The sequence below is a fragment of the Bos javanicus genome, chromosome 14 (assembly GCF_032452875.1).
Source record: "Bos javanicus breed banteng chromosome 14, ARS-OSU_banteng_1.0, whole genome shotgun sequence".
Taxonomy (NCBI): domain Eukaryota; kingdom Metazoa; phylum Chordata; class Mammalia; order Artiodactyla; family Bovidae; genus Bos; species Bos javanicus.
Genome location: NC_083881.1, coordinates 59,909,408 through 59,935,443, shown reverse-complemented (window position 1 = coordinate 59,935,443; position 26,036 = coordinate 59,909,408).

The following is a 26,036-nucleotide window of genomic DNA, read 5'->3' as shown; positions in this document are numbered from 1 at the left end:
TCTTGACATAGCCAATTCCCAATTTTCTGTGCTAGATAGAATGAGGGTAGCAACAATAATTGAAACCTGCAGATAATCCGTGGGTTCCATTTTAACCCTCGATTGTAACCAACTGCCTTGCAGTCCTTTTAGGAGACCCAGGAATGTGCTGCATCTCCTTTTTCTGATGTTGATTCATCAGCATGTCCTGTGTTTCTTGCATTGGGGAACCATGAAATACATACACAGAAGAGGCAGTATCGTTCAGGGACCTACAGGAAACAGATGGTACACTCAGAAGGTGATTACCAAGATGTTAATGAAGGGACAATTTTCAAAGGTGTAAGCAAGGTCAAGGGAAATCAAACAGGAAACACTCTAGGGTTAGCAATGACCAGGAGTTCTCCCACCCCTTAGGGATGGAGCAAAAGGAAGAGCTGTGAGTAGAACCAAGAAGAACTGAATAGAAGACAAGGCAGTTTGGCAGAAACTCTGCAGGAAGGCAGCCACTGGCAACCAGATCTACATACCATAGGAGCCAAGGCAAAACCCCCCAAACCTTCCTCTCCTTGGCCCTCTGACCTCAGAGAATATCTATCCCAGAGAGGATGAGGAAAAAAAAAATGACCATGGGCAGCTCAACTAGTCATTGTTACCAGGCTCTGTACTCCAATGCAAGACACCATCTTTTAGAAGAGATGCTTTTAGAAAACCAATCAAGACAGAAGGAAAAAGAAAACAACATTCTCTAGGACATAGCCGTCTCCATGACTTGTAAGTACTGGGAATCTAGTCTTTCATTCCTGGCTCAGAGAGAGATGATTAGATGAAAGTTAAGGCTTAATTGGCTGTTTAAATTTGGGAAGAGGGTAGAAAAACTTAGCTGTGGTTATGTTCCTTTTATCAACAAGGAGCTCTGAGGTTTTCCTTGAAATCTAAAAGCATGAGCATTCCAAAGGCCAATTTGAAGAGCAAAAGTTTCCACTCTCCTTTCTGAAATTCAGACCCAGAGTAAGTGGCCACTCACCTATATTTCTATGGTTCACGAGACAATGTTAGCTGTATCATTGGTTATCATTACTTACAAGGAAGACACTAAATGAGCTTTTCTTAAAGATCCAGTCACTGAAAGAAACTGAATTGTAATGTCTCAAAGTATTACAGAAATATTACAAAGTACTATGACCTAACTATTTTAATATGGTTAAGCAATCAGCAATATGGAAGACACTGTGTTAATCCATCTCTCTCATCTTAGTGGCAAAGATGCTCTTTTAGGGGATTTCTGGGGCTCACATAATAACACAGGGGGACATGAGTACCTTTCCTCCCTGGTTCCTGTCTATTTACCATGGCAGGCTTTGCCCTGTTCCATCGCCAAGCTGGATCTTACCAACATTGGGAGAATTTTTTAATATTTTGGCTTAGCATTTGTTGGAGGCAAGGATAAGTTTCACTGATTCTATCTCTATGCTTGCTCCTTGGAAGAAAAGCTATGGCCAACCTAGACAGCATATTAAAAAGCAGAGACATTACTTTGCCAAGAAAAGTCTGTCTAGCCAAAGCTATGGTTTTTCCAGTAGTCATGTATGGATGTGAGTGTTGGACTATAAAGAAAGTTGAGCACTGAAGAATTGATACTTTTGAACTGTGGTGTTGGAGAAGACTCTTGAGAGTCCCTTGGACTGCAAGGAGATCCAACCAGTCCATCCTAAAGGAGATCAGTCCTGAATATTCATTGGAAGGACTGATGCTGAAGTTGAAACTCCAGTACTTTGGTCACTTGATATGAAGAACCGAGTCATTTGAAAAGACCCTGATGCTGGGAAAGATTGAAGGCAGGAGGAGAAGGGGACGCAGAGGATGAGATGGTTGAATGGCATCACCAACTCGATGAACATGAGTTTGAGCAAGCTCTGGGAGTTGGTGATGGACAGGAAAGCTTGGCATGCTGCAGTCGATGGGGTTGCAAAGAGTCTGACATGACTGAATAAATGAACTGAACTGAACTGAATCTCTACATCTAAAGTTCTGGGGTGACTCCTGATTACCCAGAGCTTCCTCTGACCCCAGCAGTGGAGTTTTAACTCAGGTGGTAACAGATTGGGTTTAAAATTGGTAAAATTTCAAGGCCCTACCCTGAACTTCAACTTGCTTAACCAAGAAATTGACTCTTTCCCTAACCTTTGCCGGATCGTCTCTCTTGACCGAGGTCTGGACCATGACCCCATCATTTTTCATGCTGACCTACTAGGCTTCTGCTGCTCTGCTCTGCACACCATACTGAGCCTTGTGGAAGCATCTTGCCCTTTTTTCTCTACTCCTACCCTAATCCAGCCTGCAAGGGACTGGGCTTCTGTCTCCAAGGGGAGAAGTTGGCTCTCAACTGTGATGGATGTTCATGGCCGACTGAGCAGAAACACAGTCTCCTCTCGTTGTGGGTCTTTCTGCCACGTGGCCGCTTACATTTGTTCTTCACATAGTGGGTTAAATGTCTTATACTGGCACTGGCCTCCACAAACTCTGAGTGTGCTAATGTCCTGGGGAGGTCAATCCCGCAGCAGGGTCCGTGATAATAGCTTCCCTCCTATCTGGTGCCGTGTCCTCCTTTTAGCGTCCCATGTTGCTGATGTCCCCACTCACCTGGAGGCAGGCCCACCTAAGACATGACAGATCGCCTCACATAAATGAATCCCCTATTTTTCCAAACATTGGCTGTATTCCAGCAAGATACAATATTGAAATGTTAATCTATCAAATAGGAGACCCACTGGAAGGCTGGGACTTTATTATTTGCTCTGAAAATGTCACGTAAGTTTAGGAAACTTTAAACTCCTCTTTGGTTATTTCATTAGGAAAAAGTAATCTCATTTAACTGGCACTTTTACATCTACATTTATGCGTTTAAAACAGTGAAGCGAGTGCTCTACAGCTATGTAAAGAAACACATTATCAAAGCATTAGGAAATGATTAAACTGACATTTTCTTAAGAAAACGAAAGGAGCAGGAAAAAGCCATTCTAAAAGGACTGAGTGCTACATACTCCAGATATTATCTTCAGTGCTTACTCAGGGATCTTTAAAGAAGCTTATTACCAAGTACCCTAAGAAGACAAGTGTGGATGTGTACAGATCAGAGGAATGCAAGTTAATGCACCTGCCAGATTTTACTATCGTACAAAGTGTGTCAATCAGCACTCAGACCTTGCATTTAAAACCGTGTTCTTTCAGGTTTCCTCTGGGCTGTATCATTCACAACTCAATCCTCCGAGTCAGTAACCGTTCCACACTGCCAACTGTCATACGTGGCATAAATGTGTCTCACCCTTGCGTGTGAACACCAGTGCACATGGCCCTTGAGGTTATTCATAACCCCCTCTGGACACACACAAATATTTTGAAATGAGAAAATGTTAGAATCTTGACTATTCAAGCTGTTAAAGACACTTATTCAGCTAGCACTTATTAAGCACTTGCTGTATACTGGGCACCACTTTTCATGATTTCACCCAGGAAATCTTACATGATCAGCAGGCAAATGTCTAGGATTCAGTTTCAGACTTGTGGGGAACCTTACTCTTCTATGGAAGAAGAAAAGATACATGCTGACTTCATTAGGACAACATTTCCGCCAGTAAGGTTAACCCCAAAAGGAAGGAACAAGATTAGGAGCTCAGGGATGTCAGAAGTTTGTTGTGAATATTCTTCCTCTTTTCTAAGGCCCTTGCCAAGGATTCTGGGAAAACATTTGCTTTTGCAATAGATATGAGGGTGGGTGTGAAGTGAATAAGATTGGTAGGTGTTTGTTATAGGTGGATATGAACACTATTCAAATTTTGTCTACTGACTTCTTAACAAAAGTTGATATGGTTGATCACAGGCTCCTTCTCCAAATGCTGTGTTGCCTGGGTTTCTCAACACTGTGAAAGGGTTAGTCACTCAGTTGTGTCTGACTCTTGTGACCTCATAGACTGTAGCTCATCAGGCTCCTCTATCCCTGGAATTCTCTAGGGCAAGAATACCGGAGTGGATAGCCATTCCCTTCTCTGGGGAATCTTTCCAGCCCAGGGATTGAACCTGTGTCTCCCATGTTGCAGGCAGATTCTTTGCCATCTGAGCCACCAGGGAACACTATACCTGACAGATTTCCCCTGAAGGGATTGCCTTTTGGGGCAGGAAAACGGGGTAGATTACAGGAGGGCGCTAAGTAACATACCCAAGGTCACACAGGGAGGTTTGTCTGACTACTGCCCTGAGTACAGAGACTTGGGACAGAGTATGTGGCCTCAGTCATGAGTCTTGTCCAGTAGTTTGTTCTGAGGGAAAAAGAATGTGAAATAGAAAAAAGAATGAACTAAGAGTCTGGAGACTTGGATCTCCTCTGGTTCTTCTCACTGTTAGCAGTGTGATCTTGGCTTGGACGCAGCCCCAAATTCTTCCTCTTTAACGTGGGTATAATAATGCCCACTTGCCTAACCTCACAGGGCTGATGTTAGGAAAAAAGAGATTATCTATATCAAAGTCCCTTGAATTCAAGTGCTAATTAAATTTAGTGTGAAGAAGAGTAACGTGATTCTTTTCCTGGTCCCAGCACTTACTATCTGTGTCATCCCTGCCAAATTAATCAACCTCTCTCTGCTTTGGTTTCCTTAGCTTTATAAAGAGCACACGAAAAGTAGATACCTTACGAGGTTGCTTTAAGTTTAAATTTAGATGCATGGTATTTTAGACAAGATTGTCTTATCAAAGATTGCTTTCTTTTACTCACAGTACTCATTGCATGATGTCCATTTAGTAAGGAAGAGTCCAATTAAACTAGGTCAAAGATCAGAAGACACAGGGACGGTCCCGAATGCTCTTATTGCCTTCCCGTGTGTCTTTGGGTGAATTATTTGACCTCAAAACCCTGAGTTTCCTCCTCTGTAATAGGCACTTTATAGGGCTGCTATGAGGATATGATGAGAATATGTATATCAAGAACTTGGCATATAGCTGCCATACAGTAGATTCACCTATAGCAGTAGAGAAGCAGAGCAGGGCTGCAAAAATGACAGTTTCTTTCCTTTTTCTCATCTTTCATGCTCCTTTGATCCCATCTTCCTAATGTGTGGGATGTAGATTTTTATTATCTTGCATCTCTTTGGGATTCTTTTGAGACTGTAGAGATACAGCTTTGTAGGCACTCAAGTCATTGTGTTGGTGTAAAATATGATTCATAACAATGGTGGCTACTGATTTACTAATTGACTCAGAAACATTATTGAGTGCCTGTTATATCAGCACCATGCTGAGTGCTGGGGATATGGTGTTGACTATCACAGACGTATCTTTACCCTCAAGGAACTTTTAGAAGGAAAACACATGTGTAAGTAATATATCCTGGTGCCTGTTTTAAGAAAACAGAGTACTGAATCTCCATTGATAATTAAACCTCTTACTTTTGCTTAATCTAGCATTTCTCATTGTTATTTCACCATAGGACAACCTCCCTTGCCGTCGTTTTTTGCATTTCAAGCAAACCCACTAAGATGTCATGGAACACAACCGGGGAAACACAACTGAAGGAGGCAGGATTTCCTCTCCCATGAAGCCTGGTATCTATTCCCTCAATGTGCTGTATTTGCATAAATCATATTATGTAGGTGGCTGCCTGCTTTGCCCATGGTCAAGGCCAGCCCTAGATAGGGTACAACCGTGGAGTGAACAAAACAGGAGTCACTCCTGGGCAGAGAACACAAACTTTGTCAGAAAATAAATTACTGGAAACATTTTTATTAAAGAAGAGGAGTCGTTTCGAGGGTGTGATAGCTTCCGTTAAAGCATATGCAGTTAATCATTCCTTGTTTGAGGTTTGGACTTTCTTCCCTTTGATGTAATTAGCCATTAGGCTTTCTGAAGTACATTTTTCATGTCAAGGAGACAATGGTTTCAAAGGAGAGATAGGGTGGGGCTGAAAGGAAGGCCACGTTAATGCACAGAGCAGCAAAAGACATAGGAAAATACCAACACTCCTTACACCGGGCCAGTTGCTAGCAGTGCATTGGACATGATGCTATTTCACTGTAAATACAGCAATATTTTACACACTGCTTTGTTGCATCAAAAAGATTTTCTGGAACTTTTTCCAGAACTGTGGGATGCATGTGTTTGTGAATGGTATGGAAGTGCTTTCCTGGTTCAACCAGAGAAGATCTCCTATTATGTTTCGTTTGTTTATACTTCAAAGCAAGATTCCATTTGAAAAAATAATGACTGCTAAAAACATTTTAAAACCCCTGAATCAATGATTTAAGAGTGAGACAGGATTTGATTAGCTACCTGTTGCTCCATCTCTACCAAAATTGGCTTTGGGGTAGCAGAATAAATTTCTAAATCGAGCCATCCAAAGAAAGAATAGTTTAACCAAACTCATTATTCATTTCATATGGAAGTACACCACTCACAATAAGCTGAGAGAGACTGTTTGATTCTGTGTACATGTATGAGCACATAAGGGCTGCCCTGGTGGCTCAGTGGATAAGAATCTGCCTGCAATGCAGGTGACCCTGGTTTGATCCCTGGATCAGGAAGATCTCCGGGAGAAGGATATGGCAACACATTCCAGGATTCTTTCCTAGGAAATCCCATGGCCAGAGGAACCTGGCAGGCTACATACAGTCCATGGGGTCACTAAAGATTTGGATGTGACTTAGTGACTGGAAAAGCAACAGCAACAATGAGCACATGGGCAAATGTGGGAATGGGTGTGTGTGCACGTGTGTGAATTAGAGGAACTTTAAAGCTGACACTAATCTGAATTAGACCTTTAAAGAGCTTGGACAAATACAAGAAGTAAGGCCCACACACAAATCATTATAATCAAAAGCAGAAAGTAATACGTGCCAGGGAGTAGATGAAAATTAGTTCACATTCAAATTTAAATAAAAACATCATCACCCAAGAGAATGTCCTTGTCTTCATTATTTATCTTACAACAGCATAAAACATACAAAGTATACAGGTTAATCACCAGATTTTTGCCACTCCAGACTGATTATTTTTTGAAAATTCTTTATATCACTGTGAGTGTTTTTTATGGAAAAACTAAAACAAAGTTGAAGCTTCCTTTGATCTTTCAATTCTGTTTCAGTTCAGTTCAGTTCAGTCGCTCAGTCGTGTCCGACTCTTTGAGACCCCATGAATCGCAGCACGCCAGGCCTCCCTGTCCATCACCAACTCCCGGAGTTCACTCAGACTCACGTCCATTGAGTCGGTGATGCCATCCAGCCATCTCATCCTCTGTCGTCCCCTTCTCCTCCTGCCCCCAATCCCTCCCAGCATCAGAGTCTTTTCCAATGAGTCAACTCTTCACATGAGGTGGCCAAAGTATTGGAGTTTCAGGGCTGATCTCCTTCAGAATGGACTGGTTGGATCTCCTTGGAGTCCAAGGGACTCTCAAGAGTCTTCTCCAACACCACAGTTCAAAAGCATCAATTCTTCGGCGCTCAGCCTTCTTCACAGTCCAACTCTCACAATTCCGTTTATCTGAGCCTATATCCAGTCTCAATGATTGTCATGAATTTGATATGTGTCCTTCCAGCTCTTGTTTAATATTTTTCCAAAAATGTGTTTGTATCCATGTGTACTATTTTTTCTTGGTTTTCCAAATGTGCTTGCACAATATTAAACTTTTTGCATTTTTTCCATTCAACATGGTAGTCTTGAGCTATATAGATGTTGAGAGCACCAAATCCTAACCTTAGACCATCAGGGAGCATCTAGATGTGGAAATAAATGGTTGAGTTTATAACTTTATTACTGTGTTAGTACCCCATGTTGAGAAAATATCTCCTTTAATTTATTCCTTTCCCTCGTGCTGGGTGTTAAAGTTCTTTCCAATTTGTCATATTTACAAATGATGTTGCAGCGAATATTACTGCATGTTCAAGAGATTCTTTCAGGTGAGATTTCCTCTCAAGGTTAATAGAAATGAGGAGCTAACAGGGTGTATACTTTTAGTAGATTCTGCCAAATTGCTCTCCAAAGCATGCTATCCATTTCTACTTTGAACATCAGTGAATCAGAGTTCTTGTTTCTCCACATCCAGGTCAATGTATGATGGGGTTGAAATTTTAGATTTTTGCCTATTTGTTTTTTTTTTTTCTTTTCACTTCCAAGTTTCATGGAAGTGGAACTTGATAACTATTAGTGTGAACATCATTTTAAAGATTTAATGACCATTTGAATTTCTTCTGTGACTTCTTTGTACCATTTTTGTACTTTCCTATTAGGCAACTATTTCAGTGTGACATATTTTGCAAATTTCTTCTTTTAGCAGGTTGCTATTTTTCTTCAAAATCTATTTATAATAAATTCTGACATTCATAATCTTTGAAGTTTTCCAATGAATGAAACTTATTTATTTGTTTATTTTGGGCTGTGCTGAGTCTTCATTGCAGCATGCGCTTTCTCTAGTGGTGAGCAGGGGCTACGTTGCGGTGCGGGGGATGCTCATTGTGATGGCTTCTCTTGTTGTCATAGGTACACGGTCTTCAGTATTTGTGACTCACAGGTTTGCAGCGTGGGCTCAGTAGTTGTGGTGTGCAGACATTTGTTGCTCCATGTAGAATCTTTCCAGACCAGGGATTGGACCCGTGTCCCCTGAATTGGCAGGTGGATTCCCATCCATTGTACCACCAGGAAGTCCAAAACTTAATTTTTTAGGGGTGAAGGTACAGATTTAATTTTTTCTGCAAGAATCATTAACATTCTTTAGGTCTCACTCCATTTGGCGTTTTGATTGAAGAGGGCAACAGAGTATGATAAGTAAGAATGCAGGGTCTGGAGCCAGGCTGCCTAGATTCAATCCCAGATCTGCCACTTACAAACTTTGTTGCTTTACCTGTTGTTTTCTGAGCTTCAGTCTTCTCATCTGTAAAATGGGGGTGTAAAATAGTCCCTTTTGTAGGTATTTTTGTCAAACAGTTAGTATATACAAAGCATTTATAACAGTCCTAGAATGTGGTAATATTATATATGTTTGCTATTATTAATTTTTCATCAGAAGAAATACTATAACCTGAGTTTTAAAATATCTATGTCTAAGCCAACTTTAGTTTCTTATAGTATAAATGTATTTGTATATTGAAAGATGAGTCTGGAGCACAATAACACATGTATAGAGGACTAAAATGACATATGGCCAGCTCTTATTTATATTTATTTATGTTCCTCCTATAAACACCTCATTTCTCTTTTTACACTTAGTACCTAATACAGTGCCTGGAATAACTAAACTTTCATCCAGGGTCTGATGACTGAATAAATAAATAAATGAACAGTTTTCTTATGTTTCTATTTAGCCATACACCCCAATATTTCCCATCAGTATTTTCTCAGAATGAAAACTGCCTTAAAAGCAGCACAAACAAACCCAAGAGGATCAATCAGCTGCAAAATTATTATGCAAAACATTCCTATGCCAAATATAAATGACTTTTGGATTATCTGATGTTATGTGTTTTCTGCATCGCTACCCCCTCCATCAGTGTGAATATTCAACAGATAGGTGTGCTAGCCATCAAGTGCCTGCTTCACCAACAGGGAGTTGAAGAAAGTGAAAACATTCCAAATTGTTTTAGGATGGACTTCTCCTTGTTAATGCTACTCACTCCATTTGTGCTCTTGAGTCAACAGTATAAAGCACTCAGAGGCTTCTAAACTGAATTTGTTGTGATGAAATTTCCTGGCATTTGAATTTGGGAGGCTGAATGTCATGCCATTGTTCGTATATCAAGTTATAGCCCATCCACTCACCCACCTGTGTATCCATCTATTCTCAGAGATTCTGCTCTAGGCTTGTGTGCATTGGGTGGTGCTGTGGAAGATGCAGAAGATAACAAGCTGTTTTTGTCTATTCCAAGAATCTGGAGAAAATCACAATGCCCAGCCCCTGAAAAATGCACAGATTCTAGTCTGAGAGTCTCTACTTTCCATTTAAGCTCTCATATTTGCTGTGACGCCTGTAGCAAATACTTAAACTTCCTTAAAATACCAATAAGGACATGTATATAAATTATGTAGACAATAGTAAGTGCTCTCCCAAGTTTAGTTTTTATTCCTACAACTGTGGATGTCAAATGGATAAAGAGGAATGCTTACTTTAAATGCAGCCATAATTCGGAAAACATGGCAAATCTGACAAAGATATTTGTGAATATTGGAAACTGAGGATAGGGCAACGCTGACCATAGATCAACTCCAGACTCTGCAAAGGCATGTCCATGCCATCACTTACAGCAAATATCTGTTAAATCCTTACTGTTGGATAGGGTCTCTTGTAAATGCTTTTACATCTATTAATTCATTATTTTAGTACTTCCAGAAATAATATGCAGAGGGTTCTAGTGTTCCAAATTTACAGATGGAGAAATTGAACCAGAGTGAAGCTAACAATATTGAGTCAGCTCACATGATAGAAATTGATAAAGTCAGATGTGGATTCTGAAGTATAGCTCCAGAACCCAGGCTCTAGCTACCTGTCCTTGTTTAAGGTGATGGATTGAAGACTACTGGACTCAGCTCATGAGACTAGCCTTTGTGTCTCAGAAATGGAGGGGCCTGTAACATACAGAAAACATGGAAGCCAGGATTATGCTTCACTCAAGTCAAAGAAGTAGCTCTTGGTTTCCCAGAAAAAAATTTTTCTTGACCTCAAAGTGATGAGAGTACATCCCTCTTGTTTCAGGTCTAAAGTGGAGTTTTCTTGTATTTATACAAGAACTATTTCTTGAACATGCACATTTATCAGATGAAGTGTTGTCAGGATATCATAGATAACAAGATGGGCGTGTTAGGATATAGTGGATAATAAGCTTTTGGCCCTGAAAGAGTATATAGCATTGTACATTGTCATTATACTTCAATTTATTCTAATTTTGGAGAATCAAAGGATTAGATTAAAAATCTAAAAATCTTATATCTGTCATCAGGTTTGTTATTGTTATTTGTCAATAATTTGCATGTATTATAGATCAATTTGTTTCTCCTAAATATACAAAGAATCTGTTTCAGACTAATTGCGTGTCTCAAGGACTGTATACTGGGTTCAACAACCTCTCTAAGCACACACCAAACTATACTTTGCAGCCTGATTTGCACTTTAGCCGTGGTTGGCCACTGGGATGTGGGCTGTCATCTGAAGCAGTTTTTAGCAGAAATAAATATGTCTAGATTTCTGTGTTCCTTGAGTAAAAATACACAGTCTCATACAGAATTAAAGAGCCATGGAATCTAGAACCTGCTTCTTGAAAATGAAGAAAGTATCTTCCCATCAGAGCAAATGCCTGGGAGACATGTGTTCACCCTTCCCACGGTGTAGTACTTCTGTTATCTTAAAATGCCACCATTTTTCAGTTTGCTGGGGTCCTGTGATCCAGCCATTTTCGTTGTATTCCTTTTTTAGTATCAGTTTCTGTTCTACAACGATAAAATATTTGAAATTCTGGTATTGAATTTCATCTCCTCCTGAGACTTTCTCATTTAGAGACACGGCTCTTGAGCAGTGCCAAAGTTTCCGTTCCTAAAATTCAGAGGCAGAGATTTAAAACCAGTAGCAATCTGGGCAGATGTCAGCGGGTGAGAGGTTTCCACAGCCAGTCCTCATAAAGCACATGTCCATACCTCACTGTGGCTTCTAATCCCCCAATAAAGCACAGATCCTACCGCGATCATCGGCAGAGTCTCATGTCCAAAGGCAGATATTTTATTCAAATAATCTCACACTGCTCTGTGGGAAATACTATTTTCATTATGTTTGCAAACATGTTAGCATTCATTAAAATGTGCACTGCCTGCAAGAAAGATTCATGGTGAGTTTTTTCCTGTTAGAGGACATATTTGTGAACAGCTCTCATGAGGCAGAAGTTTTTAACATTGGTGATTTGAAATGTGTGGTACTTTACATTGCTCCGCTCATCAGGAAGTTTCAGAGTATAGGCATCTGGGGTACATTCCATCCCTCCAGCCATCTGACAGGGCCAGGCCTTCAAAATTCTGGAACTTAAACTCCCTTTTTCCTTGTGGAAGACTTCATTCTGGACTAAATTTTGGTTTTATTATTTTTTTTTTCCTATTCCATCATGCCCTCCTTACTTGATCAATAGTTTTGAAAGCTTCTTTTTGTTTCTTTATTATTTCTTTTTTTGTTTTGTCTTCTGTTTAGGTCTTAACAATGTTATAGCCTACTTTGTCTGTTGAGAACACGCTTTGTCTTTTTCATCCGTTGTATGGTTTTTATTACCTGTCTAGGTATTATTCTGTTTTACAATGGATGGGATACTAAAAACTCAAAAGCAGAAAGTGTTTATAAATTTAAGTAAACTTTAATTTCTAAAATGAATATGATCCCACGGTCATGATTGTATTTCTTACACATAACACACTCACGTGCACATAGGTTCACACACACACACACACACACACACACACACGCAAATACCTATACTTCATGGTAATGGCCAGGCAGCAAACAGCCTGAAGTCTAGTTAGGTCAAAAAATTAGCAGCAACTTCACTTTCACTTTTCACTTTCATGCATTGGAGAAGGAAATGGCAACCCACTCCAGTGTTCTTGCCTGGAGAATCCCAGGGACAGGGGAGCCTGCTGAGCTGCCACCTATGGGGTCGCACAGAGTCGGACACGACTGAAGCGACTTAGCAGCAGCAGCAGCAGGGGTGGGTTGAGCCATGGAAGTCCTTAAAAATTAGAGTCCATATAGGTAAAAGTTAACCATCATCCCATTTTCAGGAAAAATAATCTATTTATCCCTAAAAACTATGCTAAGTGACAATCACATCTTTCATTTTAAATAAAGCCGTTAGGGGACTTGCCTGGTAGTCCAGTGGCTAAGACTCCACACTCCCAATGTAGGGGGCCTGGGTTTGATCCCTTGTCAGGGAACTAGATCCCACATGATACAACTAAGACTTGGTATAGCCAGATTAATGAAATAAATAAATATTTTAAAATAGTTATTACAATTAAATAATACCTTTAAAGCTAAAATTAAATTGCTATGTTGTCAAATCTCTTAGGAGACAATCTAGTGATCAACAGAAGAAAATTCCATCTTAGGAGGCTCTTGCAGGGAGTGAGCTAGTCTCTGGGAGAAAGAGGTGTCTAGGGATTTTCAACTAAGACTTGCTACTTTTATCTTCGTTCCACTGAATTTTAAATCAGTTGAAAAATTATTTTATTCTTTGTCAGTGATTGGTAAAAATGGTTGTCCCTGTACTGAATGAGTTATTTAACTTTTATTTCCTCATTTATAGAAAGAATCACAATTTCAACTTAATTGAGATGTTGGAAAGATTATGGGATATGATCCCTGTAAAGGTCAGAATAAAACCTGATACCTAATAGGGTCTCCATGGTGGTGACTCTTCCTGGCACTATCTTTTGATAACATTTCCTGGCTAGTATCTTGTTGTCCCCAAACTTTTTGTCACCTATTTGCATATAATTTCAGAAAATCTAGGGCTAGAGGTCTTTCTGGAGGACTTCACAAGGATCTGCTTTCCTCTTTATGGTTTTAAGGTGTTTCCTGGTCGCCTAGGGTCTGCCTGTTGCAACCATGATCCCTACACCTTCATAGGTCTTATGTGTGCAGTCAAACTCGGTCTATTCAAACTTGGGATGGGATCTGTGGGATCTATGTAGATTCAATTCAGTCATTCTACTTTGAAAAATAATATTTCAAGCTTACTATATCTTTTACTTCCAAATTGATAGGTAGAGAATCTGATATTCTAATCAAAGCATTCATTCTAACCCAAGTAAAGAGTAATGACTTCTGGTAATCAGGGCCTGAGTGTTTTGGTCTAATTTGACAGAGAATTCTAGTAGCAAAAAAATTTCAGAACAGGAAAGTAAAAAAAAAAAAAAACCAAAAAAACCCACCTTAGTATATATAATAGAATTAAAGTTGGAAAAGATCTAAGAGATTATATGTATCAATTTCTCATTATCTAGATGGAACTGAAGACCAGAGAGAAAGTGTTAGGCTCTCAGTCGTGTTTGACTCTTTGCAACCCCATGGACTGTAGCCCACCAGGCTCCTCTTTGGGATTCTCCGGGCAAGATTGCTGGAGGGAGTAGCCATTTCTTTCTCCAGGGGATCTTTCTGACCCAGGGTTTGAACCCAGATCTCCCACATTGCAGGCAGATTCTTTACCAAAAGGGACTAAGTAAAAGTTTTAAGGTCATTTAGTGAGCTAAATTGGGAGCTGAGACTAGAACTTGAGTATTCTAATTCCTAGTGCTTTTGGTTTTTTTTTTTAAACCTGTATTCCATTGTCTTTTTTTTTTTTAATGAATTTTATTTTATTTTTTTTTAAATTTTATTTTATTTTTAAACTTTACATAATTGTATTAGTTTTGCCAAATATCAAAATGAATCTATCACAGGTATACATGTGCTCCCCATCCTGAACCCTCCTCCCTCCTCCCTCCCCATACCATCACTCTGGGTCGTCCCAGTGCACTAGCCCCAAGCATCCAGTACCGTGCATTGAACCTGGACTGGCATCTCGTTTCATACATGATATTTTACATGTTTCAATGCCATTCTCCCAAATCTTCCCACCCTCTCCCTCTCCCACAGAGTCCATAAGACTGTTCCATACATCAGTGTCTCTTTTGCTGTCTCGTACACAGGGTTATTGTTATCATCTTTCTAAATTCCATATATATGCGTTAGTATACTGTATTGGTGTTTTTCTTTCTGGCTTACTTCACTCTGTATAATAGGCTCCAGTTTCATCCACCTCATTAGAACTGATTCAAATGAATTCTTTTTAATGGCTGAGTAATACTCCATTGTGTATATGTACCACTGCTTTCTTATCCATTCATCTGCTGATGGACATCTAGGTTGCTTCCATGACCTGGCTATTATAAACAGTGCTGCGATGAACATTGGGGTACACGTGTCTCTTTCCCTTCTGGTTTCCTCAGTGTGTATGCCCAGCAGTGGGACTGCTGGATCATAAGGCAGTTCTATTTCCAGTTTTTTAAGGAATCTCCACACTGTTCTCCATAGTGGCTGTACTAGTTTGCATTCCCACCAACAGTGTAAGAGGGTTCCCTTTCCTCCACACCCTCTCCAACATTTATTATTTGTAGACTTTTGGATCGCAGCCATTCTGACTGGTGTGAAATGGTACCTCATAGTGGTTTTGATTTGCATTTCTCTGATAATGAGTGATGTTGAGCATCTTTTCATGTGTTTGTTAGCCATCTGTATGTCTTCTTTGGAGAAATGTCTATTTAGTTCTTTGGCCCATTTTTTGATTGGGTCATTTATTTTTCTGGAGTTGAGCTGTAGGAGTTGCTTGTATATTTTTGAGATTAGTTGTTTGTCAGTTGCTTCATTTGCTATTATTTTCTCCCATTCTGAAGGCTGTCTTTTCACCTTGCTGATAGTTTCCTTTGATGTGCAGAAGCTTTTAAGGTTAATTAGGTCCCATTTGTTTATTTTTGCTTTTATTTCCGATATTCTGGGAGGTGGGTCATAGAGGATCCTGCTGTGATGTATGTCAGAGAGTGTTTTGCCTATGTTCTCCTCTAGGAGTTTTATAGTTTCTGGTCTTATGTTTAGATCTTTAATCCATTTTGAGTTTATTTTTATGTATGGTGTTAGAAAGTGTTCTAGTTTCATTCTTTTACAAGTGGTTGACCAGATTTCCCAGCACCACTTGTTAAAGAGATTGTCTTTAATCCATTGTATATTCTTGCCTCCTTTGTCAAAGATAAGGTGTCCATATGTGCGTGGATTTATCTCTGGGCTTTCTATTTTGTTCCATTGATCTATATTTCTGTCTTTGTGCCAGTATAGATGTTTTCTTGAAGGTTGGATCCATGGGCTTCCCAACTTATAAAGCATGCAGCCTGGGCAGCTGGATGGCTCTCTCCTCAGATTTCTACCCTTGTCTTTATATCTAATTTTTCTGTCTTATTCTGGTAATTAAAGAACTAAAAGCCCTATGTCAATAGTGTTTTATTCACTGAGAAATACTGTTCAGTTCAGTTCAGTTCAGTTCAGTCGCTCAGTCATGTCCGACTCTTTGCGACCCCATGAATCACAGCACGCCAGGCCTCCCTGTCCATCACCAACTCCCGGAGTTCACTCAGACTCACGTCCATTGAGTCAGTGATGCCATCCAGCCATCTCATCCTTTGTCGTCCCCTTCTCCTCCTGCCCCCAATCCCTCCCAGCATCAGAGTCTTTTCCAATGAGTTAACTCTTCGTATGAGGTGGCCAAAGTACTGGAGTTTCAGCTTTAGCATCATTCCTTCCAAAGAAAACCCAGGACTGATCTTCAGAATGGACTGGTTGGATCTCCTTGCAGTCCAAGGGACTCTCAAGAATCTTCTCCAACACCACAGTTCAAAAGCATCAATTCTTCGGCCCTCAGCTTTCTTCACAGTCCAACTCTCACATCCATACATGACTACTGGAAAAACCATAGCCTTGACTAGATGGACCTTTGTTGACAAAGTAATGTCTCTGCTTTTGAATATGCTATCTAGGTTGGACATAACTTTCCTTCCAAGGAGTAAGCGTCTTTTAATTTCATGGCTGCAATCACCATCTGCAGTAATTTTGGACCCCCCCCAAATAAAGTCTGACACTGTTTCCACTGTTTCCCCATCTATTTCCCATGAAGTGATGGGACCAGATGCCATGATCTTAGTTTTCTGAATGTTGAGCTTTAAGCCAACTTTTTCACTCTCCACTTTCACTTTCATCAAGAGGCTTTTTAGTTCCTCTTCACTTTCTGCCATAAGGGTGGTGTCATCTGCTTATCTGAGGTTATTGATATTTTTTCTGGCAATCTTGATTCCAGCTTGTGCTTCTTCCAGCCCAGCGTTTCTCATGATGTACTCTGCATATACTGTAACTAATAATAAGATTGTAGAAATGCAGGGTTCATCAGGTATATATTGAACACATATCAGACATTGTGCTAATTATACACATGAACTATCTATAGTTTCTTTCAAGGAGAAGCTCACAATTTTGTGGAGAAAGAGATTCATAAACAAATAATTATAATTCAAATAAGTATTGCAATTTATAATGTAAACAGGATCCATTTCTAATCTATTTCCCGAGTATAATTGGGAAGGATGTGTAGACAGTTTTTGAATATTACTTCCTTATATTGAGATGAATATATCAGGCTATATATGTTAATTAATTCTTTCTTCACCTTCTCTCATCCTCCCATCACTTAACATGAATCACGTTAATAATCTCAGTATTAAGTTATAGGATATTCAAGTGGGACATTCAGCTAGTGGTGGAAAGGACATTACCCCAAAATGGATGAGGAGACATTTTTCTGTCCTTTTTTGTTGAGAGAATTTGCATGTTTCACTTGTATGAGGGACAGTTGAGTCATGTCAGGTGTAAGCACAATTTTGCTGTTTATTTAGATGCCAAAGAAGGTTAAAAGAGGATAAAAAAAACTTCTGAGTGAAAAAGGGTTAGACTGTGATGAGTTTGTGCAGTTCCAATGAGCTACACTGGAACTACTGTTTCCAGGATTCCCTTAACTGTATGGCCCCCTTAAGGAAAGTGTGTGACACTTGGAAGGCACAGTGAAGCAGCAGCCTTTATGCTTTGAGGCTCCTGAGGGTGTTGGAGCTGCTGCACCTCATGCACATTCACTTTGTGAGCTTGACACCCTCTGGCTCTGTCTACTCCTCCAGCCCTCACTGAGCAATCGCCTCTTTCCGTTTCACCAAGTTCTGCCCTAGGTGAATGTACAGCTTCAGGGAGAAGGGAGCCAACTTCTTCTGGCAGATCACCCGTGACATTGAGTTGCAGGTGGTAAGAAACAGGTGCAAGTTCCAATTTGTCCTCACTCTTCTCTCTTCACTTAGAGTTTTTCTTTCTGATTAGCTACTCTGATGACCTTCGGTGAGCTCAGAATCAGACTCCTTCCCTAGTGTTCATGATTGTATAAAGTCTAATCCCTATTTGAAATTCATTATTTTTTATCACTGCTTCTCTGAAGGAAACTTTTCATATTCAAAATGAAAACCTTGATGTTTAGAATGTTTAAATATTATGCGTGTGTTGCTGCTGCTGTTGCTTTTTTGTTTCACTCCTTCATTTTAACCTACACGATTCTCTTTAGATGTTGATTATGGCACCAACATAATTCAGGTTCTGAGTTTCATGTCCTCTGCAATTTTGGTAAACAGGTCATCTATATTTTCACCCACATCATATATAAAAAGATCTATTTGTTTTAGACTTATTAGCATATTTTTGGAAGCTATATAACCATGCTTATCACTTCATTCCATGAATATTTTTTTCATATTTCCATAAACATTAAGAAGAGAATTTGTCAAAAACTTTGGTTGTACTCAGATGTGCTATACTTACTATATTTTTATGATTCCACAAGTTATCAGTTCTATCTGTGAGATTTTAAAACGTTACTTTTAACTTAATTAGAAAATGGCAAGGACATGAATAGACGTTTCTCCAAAGAAGGCACACAGATGGCCAACAGATATGAAAAAGTGCTCAAGATCACTAATCATCAGGAAAATACAAATTAAAACCACAATGAGATATCACTTCACACCTGTAAGAATGGTTATTATCTTAAAAAAACAATATTTAACAAGTATTACTGAGGTTGTGGAGAAATCAGAAGCCTTATAACATTGTTGGTGGGAATATAAAATGGTGCAGCCACTTTGGAAAGCAGTATAGAGGTCTCTCAAAAAATGAAAAATAAAACTACCATATGATCTAGCAATCCCACTTTCAGGTATATATCCAAAAGAATTGAAGTCAGTATCTGAAAGAGATATCTTCATTCTTGCTTATTGTAGCATCATTCACAGTAACCAAGATAAGGAAACAACTTAAATGCCTATAGATAAGTGAATGGATAAAGAAAATGTGGTGCATGATACCATGGACTATAACTCAGCCTTAAAGTAGAAGAAAATATTGCATTATGCAGCAACATGGATGAACATGGAGGATATTAAGCCGAATAAAATAAGCTGGTCACATAAGGACGAATACTGCATGATTTCAGTTATATATGCTATCTAACGTAGTTGAACACATCAAAACAGAAAGTTAAATGGTAGTGGTCAGGAACTTGAGGGAGTGGGAACCGGAGAAATTAATAAAGAAAGTTGGCAAAGTTAATTATTTTGTATATAGAAATGCCTAGTATTACTCAAAAACTGTTGGAAGGAGAAAACTATAAAAAACTAGAAATAAATATAAATACTTCTTATTAATTACCTTCTAAAAATTAATACAGCAAGAATGAGATAAAATTTAGAAGTTTTGTGTCTTTTCTATTCCATTTCTGTACTTGCTTGTCCTAGGCATCACTTGTTTCTAAGCTGGTATTTTTTCAGCTGTTCCTTCAATCCCCATAACTTCTGAATGACGCTGAAAATTAAACATGAACCTAAGAACTCGTTGGCAGCAGCTCTCTCTGAACTTCATTACTCCAGCCCTGCCAATGATTTTGTAAACACAAATTTCCATGCATACATCTTTTCCTGCTGAAATATTAGAGTGGTTTTTATTTTTCTGAAAGAACAACAATTGTTCTCATTACAATGCTTAACTCGCGTCCCAGCTCATTCAGGGTAAAATTTCTCCGATGCCTTCAAGACCCTACTCAGTCTGGTCTCTATTTCTCTGATCTTGCTCCCTCAGTCCTCTTGTTTGTGACCTCTGCTCCTGCCAGACTGGTCTTCCTACTGCTCCTCAAACCAGGAAGGGCCTCCCTGCCTCAGTGCCTTTGCACTTTCTGTTCCTTCTGCCCGGGATGCCTCTCCTCCAGATAGCTGTCCAGCTTACCCTCTCACCTCCTTCAGTTTTTGGTACCAATGTCATCTTCTTATAGAGGGCTTTCCTCTGACCACCCAATTCAAAAGAATTTCTACCCGTCAGCCCAGGTTGTAGAAGTAGATGGTGGAATCCTCTCTATTTAAAACATAAGAAGATATATGACTAAGAAAAAAAAAAAAAACCCTCATCAGGGCTTTTAAATGCTAAACCTAATATTTATCTTATCCAAAGTATAAGAACCTTAAAAAGAGTGGTGGTGACCGTAGATGTCCATCAACAGATGAATGGATAAAGAAGCTGTGGTAAATATATACAATGGAATATTTAGTTCAGTTTAGTTGCTCAGCTGTGTCTGACTCTTTGTGACCCCATGGACTGCAGCATGCCAGGCTTCCCTGTCCACCACCAACTCCTGGAGTTTATTCAAACTCATGTCCATTATGTCGGTGATGCCATCCAACCATCTCATCCTCTGTCATCCCCTTCTCCTCCCGCCTTCAATCTTTCCCAGCATCAGGGTCTCTTCCAATGAGTTGGTTCTTTGCATCAGGTGGCCAGAGTATTGGAGTTTCAGCTTCAGCATCAGTCCTTCCAATGAACATTCAGGACTGATTTCCTTTAGGATGGACTGGTTGGATCTCCTTTTAGTCCAAGGGACTCTCAAGAGTCTTCTCCAACATCACAGTTCAAAAGCATCAATTCTTTGGTGTTCGGCTTTCATTATAGTTCAACTCTCACATCCATACGTGACTACTGGAAAAATCATAGCTTTGACTAGGCAGAGCTTTGTTGGTAAAGTCAAGTCTCTGCTTTTAATATGCTGTCTAGGTTGGTCATAGCTTTTCTTCCAAGGAGCAAGAGTCTTTTAATTTCATGGCTGCAGTCACCATTTGCCGTGATTTTGGAGCCCCCAAAATAAAGTCTCTCACTGTTTCCATTGTTTCCCCATCTATTTGCCTTGAACTGATGGGACCAGTGCCATGATCTTCGTTTTCTGAATGTTGAGCTTTAAGCCAACTTTGTCACTCCCCTCTTTCACCTTCATCAAGAGGCTCTTTAGTTCTTCTTCACTTTCTGCCATAAGGGTGGTGTCTTCTGTGTACCTGAGTTTATTGATATTTCTCCTGGCAATCTTGAGCACAGCTTGTGTTTCATCCAGCCTGGCATTTCGCATGATGTACTCTGCATATAAGTTAAATAAGCAGGGTGACAATATACAGCCTTGACACATTGCTTTCCCAATTTGGAACCAGTCTATTGTTCCATGTCCAGTTCTAACTGTTGCTTCCTGACCTGCATACAGATTTCTCATGAGGCAGGTCAGGTGGTCTTGTATTCCCATCTCTTGAAGAATTGTCCTACAGTTTGTTGTGATCCACACAGTCTAAGGTTTTGGTGTAGACAATAAAGCAAAAGTAGATGTTTTCTGGAACTCTCTTGCTTTTTCTATGATCCAACAGATGTTGGCAATTTGATCTCTGGTTCCTCTGCCTTTTCTAAATCCAGCTTGAACATCTGGAAGTTCACGGTTCACATACTATTGAAGCCTGGCTTGGAGAATTTTGAGCATTACTTTACTAGTGTGTGAGATGAGTGCAATTGTGCGGTAGTTTGAATATTCTTTGGCATTGCCTTTCTTTGGGATTGGAATGAAAACTGACCTTTTCCAATCCTGTGGCCACTGCTACTAGAACATTACTCAATCATAAAAAGGACTGCATTTGAGTCAATCCTAATGAGGTGGATGAACCTAGAGCCTATTATACAGAGTGAAGTAAATCAGAAAGAGAAAAACAAATATTGTATGCAGACACATATACATAGAATCTAGAAAGATAGTACTGATGAACCTATTTGCAGAACAGCAATGTAGATGCAGACATAGAGAACAGACTTATGGACATGGCTGGTTGAGAGGGGAGGAAGGAGAGGGTGGGGTGTTTGGAGAGAGTAAGATGGAAACATACATGACCATCTGTAAAACAGATAGCCATGGGAATTTGCTGTATGACTCGGGGAACTCAAACTAGGGCTTGGTAACAACCTAGAGGGGTGAGATGGGGAGGGAGATGATAGGGATGTTCAAGTTGGAGTGAACATGGGTAAACATGTGGCTGATTCATGTTGATGTGTATTGGAAACGAACACAATACTGTAAAGCAATTATCCTTCAATTAAAAATAAATAAATAAAAAAGAGTCCATGGTGGTTTAGTCACTAAGTCATGTCTGACTCTTTGTGACCCCATGGATTGTAGCCCTCCAGGCTCCTCTGTCCATGGAATTCTCTAGGCACAAATACTGGAGTGGGTTTCCATTTCCTTCTCCAGGGAATCTTTCTGACTCAGGGATAGAACCTGTGTCTCCTGCATTGCAAGTGGATAGTTTACTGTTGAGCTACCAGGGAAGCCCTAGAAAGGGTGGGTGGTTAGTAAACATTAGTGTTGATGTTGCAGTGATGGCAAGGTTGGATAGAGCAGGGGATGATTACAACTTTCAAGGAAGAGTAGTTAGGCCTGACTCATAACAGGGAAGACCCCTGGAGATTGAGTAACTAACTATTAGTCACAGATTTCACAGCTTACATATTCTTTGGGTTTTAGACTGGATCCTTTTTTTCTTTTTTTTCTGCAAAGGCAGGTCAGAATAAAACAAATTCTATTTTTTAAAAAACAGATTTTCTAGTCTAAACACTGTCCTAAATTCTGGTAAGGACATTTGGGACTACCTGAAAATTCCCTAATATGAGCATGTTATAATGATAGGCTTACTTAGGTAAAATTACTCAATTCCTTTACTTTTTGTTCATAGGATGCATATTAAGGATTTATTTACTATTATAAAGTTATGGGTAAATGGAACTGGAGTCTAAAAAAAAGTAATGAAATGGAATCAATATGACAGGAATAATTAATCGTTCTTCTTAATCCTTTTTTGGGGATGTACACATTGATTATTTCCCTGAATGCCTGGCCGGAGGGGAGTGGTACAAAGAACACTTTTATGTAGAGAAACTTTCAGAATTTTAGTATCAAGAGCAAAAATAAATCAACTGGAGCCAGAGTAATATTGAAAAGATTTGGCAGAATTGACTAAAAAAATAAAATGGATCTAGCCCTCTCTGTGACCTGGGCTATTTAGCTCCAGATGGTGCTCTGCCTTTAAAGAAAACAGTGAACTCTTCAAGAACAAAAATAAGATAACTCTGTTAAAGAAAAATGGATAGAATGATTTAGGAAAAAATGTAGCTGCAGATGGCAAAAGAACACACAGAGGACAAAATTGCCCTTTATCTGTTTCAGGAGTGAGAAGCAACTAGCAGTGTTCTGGGATTCTTTCCTGGAAGAAATCTGCAGCGACAGAATTGAAGGTTGACGTTCTGGTCACAGGGCTCCTGGAAATGGGTTTATATGATATCTGGACGCAGACAGAGAAAAAGCATCTGTAGCTGACTTTTGTTGCTCTCCGTGGGCCCCAAATGATGGATTTTTTCCCTCTTCTTTAAAGTTCCCAGTGACACTAAAGGACACCCACAGACTCCTCCATCCGTAGTTAGGGTTCTGCTTTGGATTATGAAAACAACTGCTAACTTGATCTTCCTGTCTCTAGTTTCACCCTTACAATCTTATTCTCAACAAAAATCAGTGTCATCTTTACAAATGCAAATCTGATTATATCTGTCTGCTGATAAAAGCCATTCAGTGACCCCCCCATCGAACATAACAGCAATTCCCAAAGTTTTTTCCAATAACTGCCATGAATTGTTAGTAAATATTTTTTTAAAAGATGTGGAAAATTCTAAGTTAAGATTAAGCATTTTTTTTTTACAGTAGTTTTTTTTTTTTTTTGAAGTATAGTTGATTTACAATATTGTGTTAGCTTCTGGTGTACAGCAGAGAGCTTCAATTATATATATATATATAATTATATATATATTTATATTTATTATATATATTATATATAATTATTATATATATATTATATATATTTATATATATAATTATATATATATATATAACATTTTTTCCAATTCTTTTGCATTATAGATATTTACAAGAAATTGAATATAGTTTCCTATGCTATACAATAAATCCTTGTTGTTTGTTTATTTTATATATAGTTTTACATGCCTGTTAATCCCATACAATAGGTTTAATGCTGATGTTCACTGTGAATCTCTTAGAAAGGAAAAGATATGAAAAGTAAGATTTCCCAAACTTTTTGATTATGGAAGCTATTTTTTTTTCATAGAGTGTCTCACATGACTAATTTGGTGTGGAATGCATCTTTAGAAATACTGGCTTATAGTGCAGCTCAAGTTTGTACACAAAGCAAGGAATAATTAGAATAATCTAGAACCTACTGTCCTTAGTCTGCATTTCCCTGACACATTATGCTTTCTTTCTTTTCCATGCTATACATTAAGTTCCTCAGAAGATAGAAGAAATTCAAATGACTGGCAATAATTAAAGATAATATTATATCTATGGTGCACAGAGAATAGAAGTTTAGGCAAAAAAATAACTCATGCTTCTAATGATGAGTCCAGAATAAATGGAGCAGAAGCAAAACCATAAATGGAAAAAAATTCCCTAAAACTTCTCTTAACTTGAACCCTTTCCAGTCCACTTGACTAATGCCTACTCAACATTTTGGATCACTGGAATTTTCATAGCTTTGACTTTGTGTTTATTCTCTTCAGGTTGCAGAATGTTTAACTGATATAACTAATTTATATCAATCATTCCTTGATTTAAGGTCTGATAAGAAGAAAGTAAAGGGAGCTGAGAATAGTCTATCAACTCAATTTAGAGAAAAATAGCTTATATCATTGCTTTCTCCTCATTTTTGAAGGCGTGAAGAGTAGGAAAGGGGATCCAGGGAAAAACTTTATAAAATAAAAGGTGGATGATGATTCTCAAGACGGACAGGAAAGAACATATTTTTGAAAACAACTTGCTAAATTAACAAGTAAATTTTATGTGATACACATTTTATTTCTGAATAAGATAAAAATATAACCTTGAAAAGATGATGCTGTACAATAAAGCAAGTTTTAAAGGAAAATAAAATGTAATAACAAAGCTAGCATATGAACTGGAAACTGGAAATAACAAAATCTATAGTGCATGAGGTCAAATTGTTTTGGAGAAAAATATGAAGTTCCATAGACGATAGAAGAAACCAAAATATATAGCAATATATAGCAATAATCAATGAGAAGATTATAGCTATGGAGCACAGAGAATAGAAATTTAGGCAAAAGATAATTTACGTGTCTAAAATGAATCTAAAATAAATAAAAAGAAGTAAAACTCATAAATGGAATAAAATAAACTGAGCAAATATCTCAGAGTGTCTGTAGAATGAAGCCTCCCTCTGTGCACCTGGCAAAAGCAGGAAGAGGAGATTATTACCTAACCACATGAAGATCGCAAAGTAAAAGAAAGAATCTTACAAGATTCCTAGGAAAATATGTTACCTACAGAAGTAGAAAATTCAGTCTTCTTCTTGACATTAAACGCTTGGACATAATAACAGAAAGTTCGTATAATTTTGAGGGAAAAATTTGTGGCTCAAGAAATTTATATATAGCTATACTGCTGTTGTGAAAGCCTACTCATTAGAAAAGACCCTGATGCTGGGAAAGACTGAAGGCAGGAGGAGAAGGGGACGACAGAGGATGAGATGGTTGGATGGCATCACCGACTTGATGGACATGAGTTTGGGTGAACTCTGGGAGATGGTGAAGGACAGGGAAGCCTGGCGTGCTGCAGTCCATGGAGTCACAAAGAGTCGTACACGACTGAGCGACGGAACGACACTGTTAGGACTTCCCCAGCGGCTCAGGTGGTAAAGAATCTGCCTGTAATGCAGGAGACTTGGGTTTGATCCCTGGGTGGGTAAGATTCCCTGGAGAAGGGAAATGACAACCCGCTCCAGTATTCTTGCCTGGAGAATTCCATGGACAGAGGAGCTTGGAGGGCTACCATCCATGGGGTTGCAAAGAGTTGGACACGGCTGAGTGATTTACACTACAGTGTTGCTAAGGTGTGAAAGTAATAGAAAGACATAATCAGATTACTACACATGTCCTTTTCTGAAAGAGTTATTCAAAAACATGTTCTACTAAGTGAGAAAGGAATCAAAATAAATGAACTGACTTATGGTAA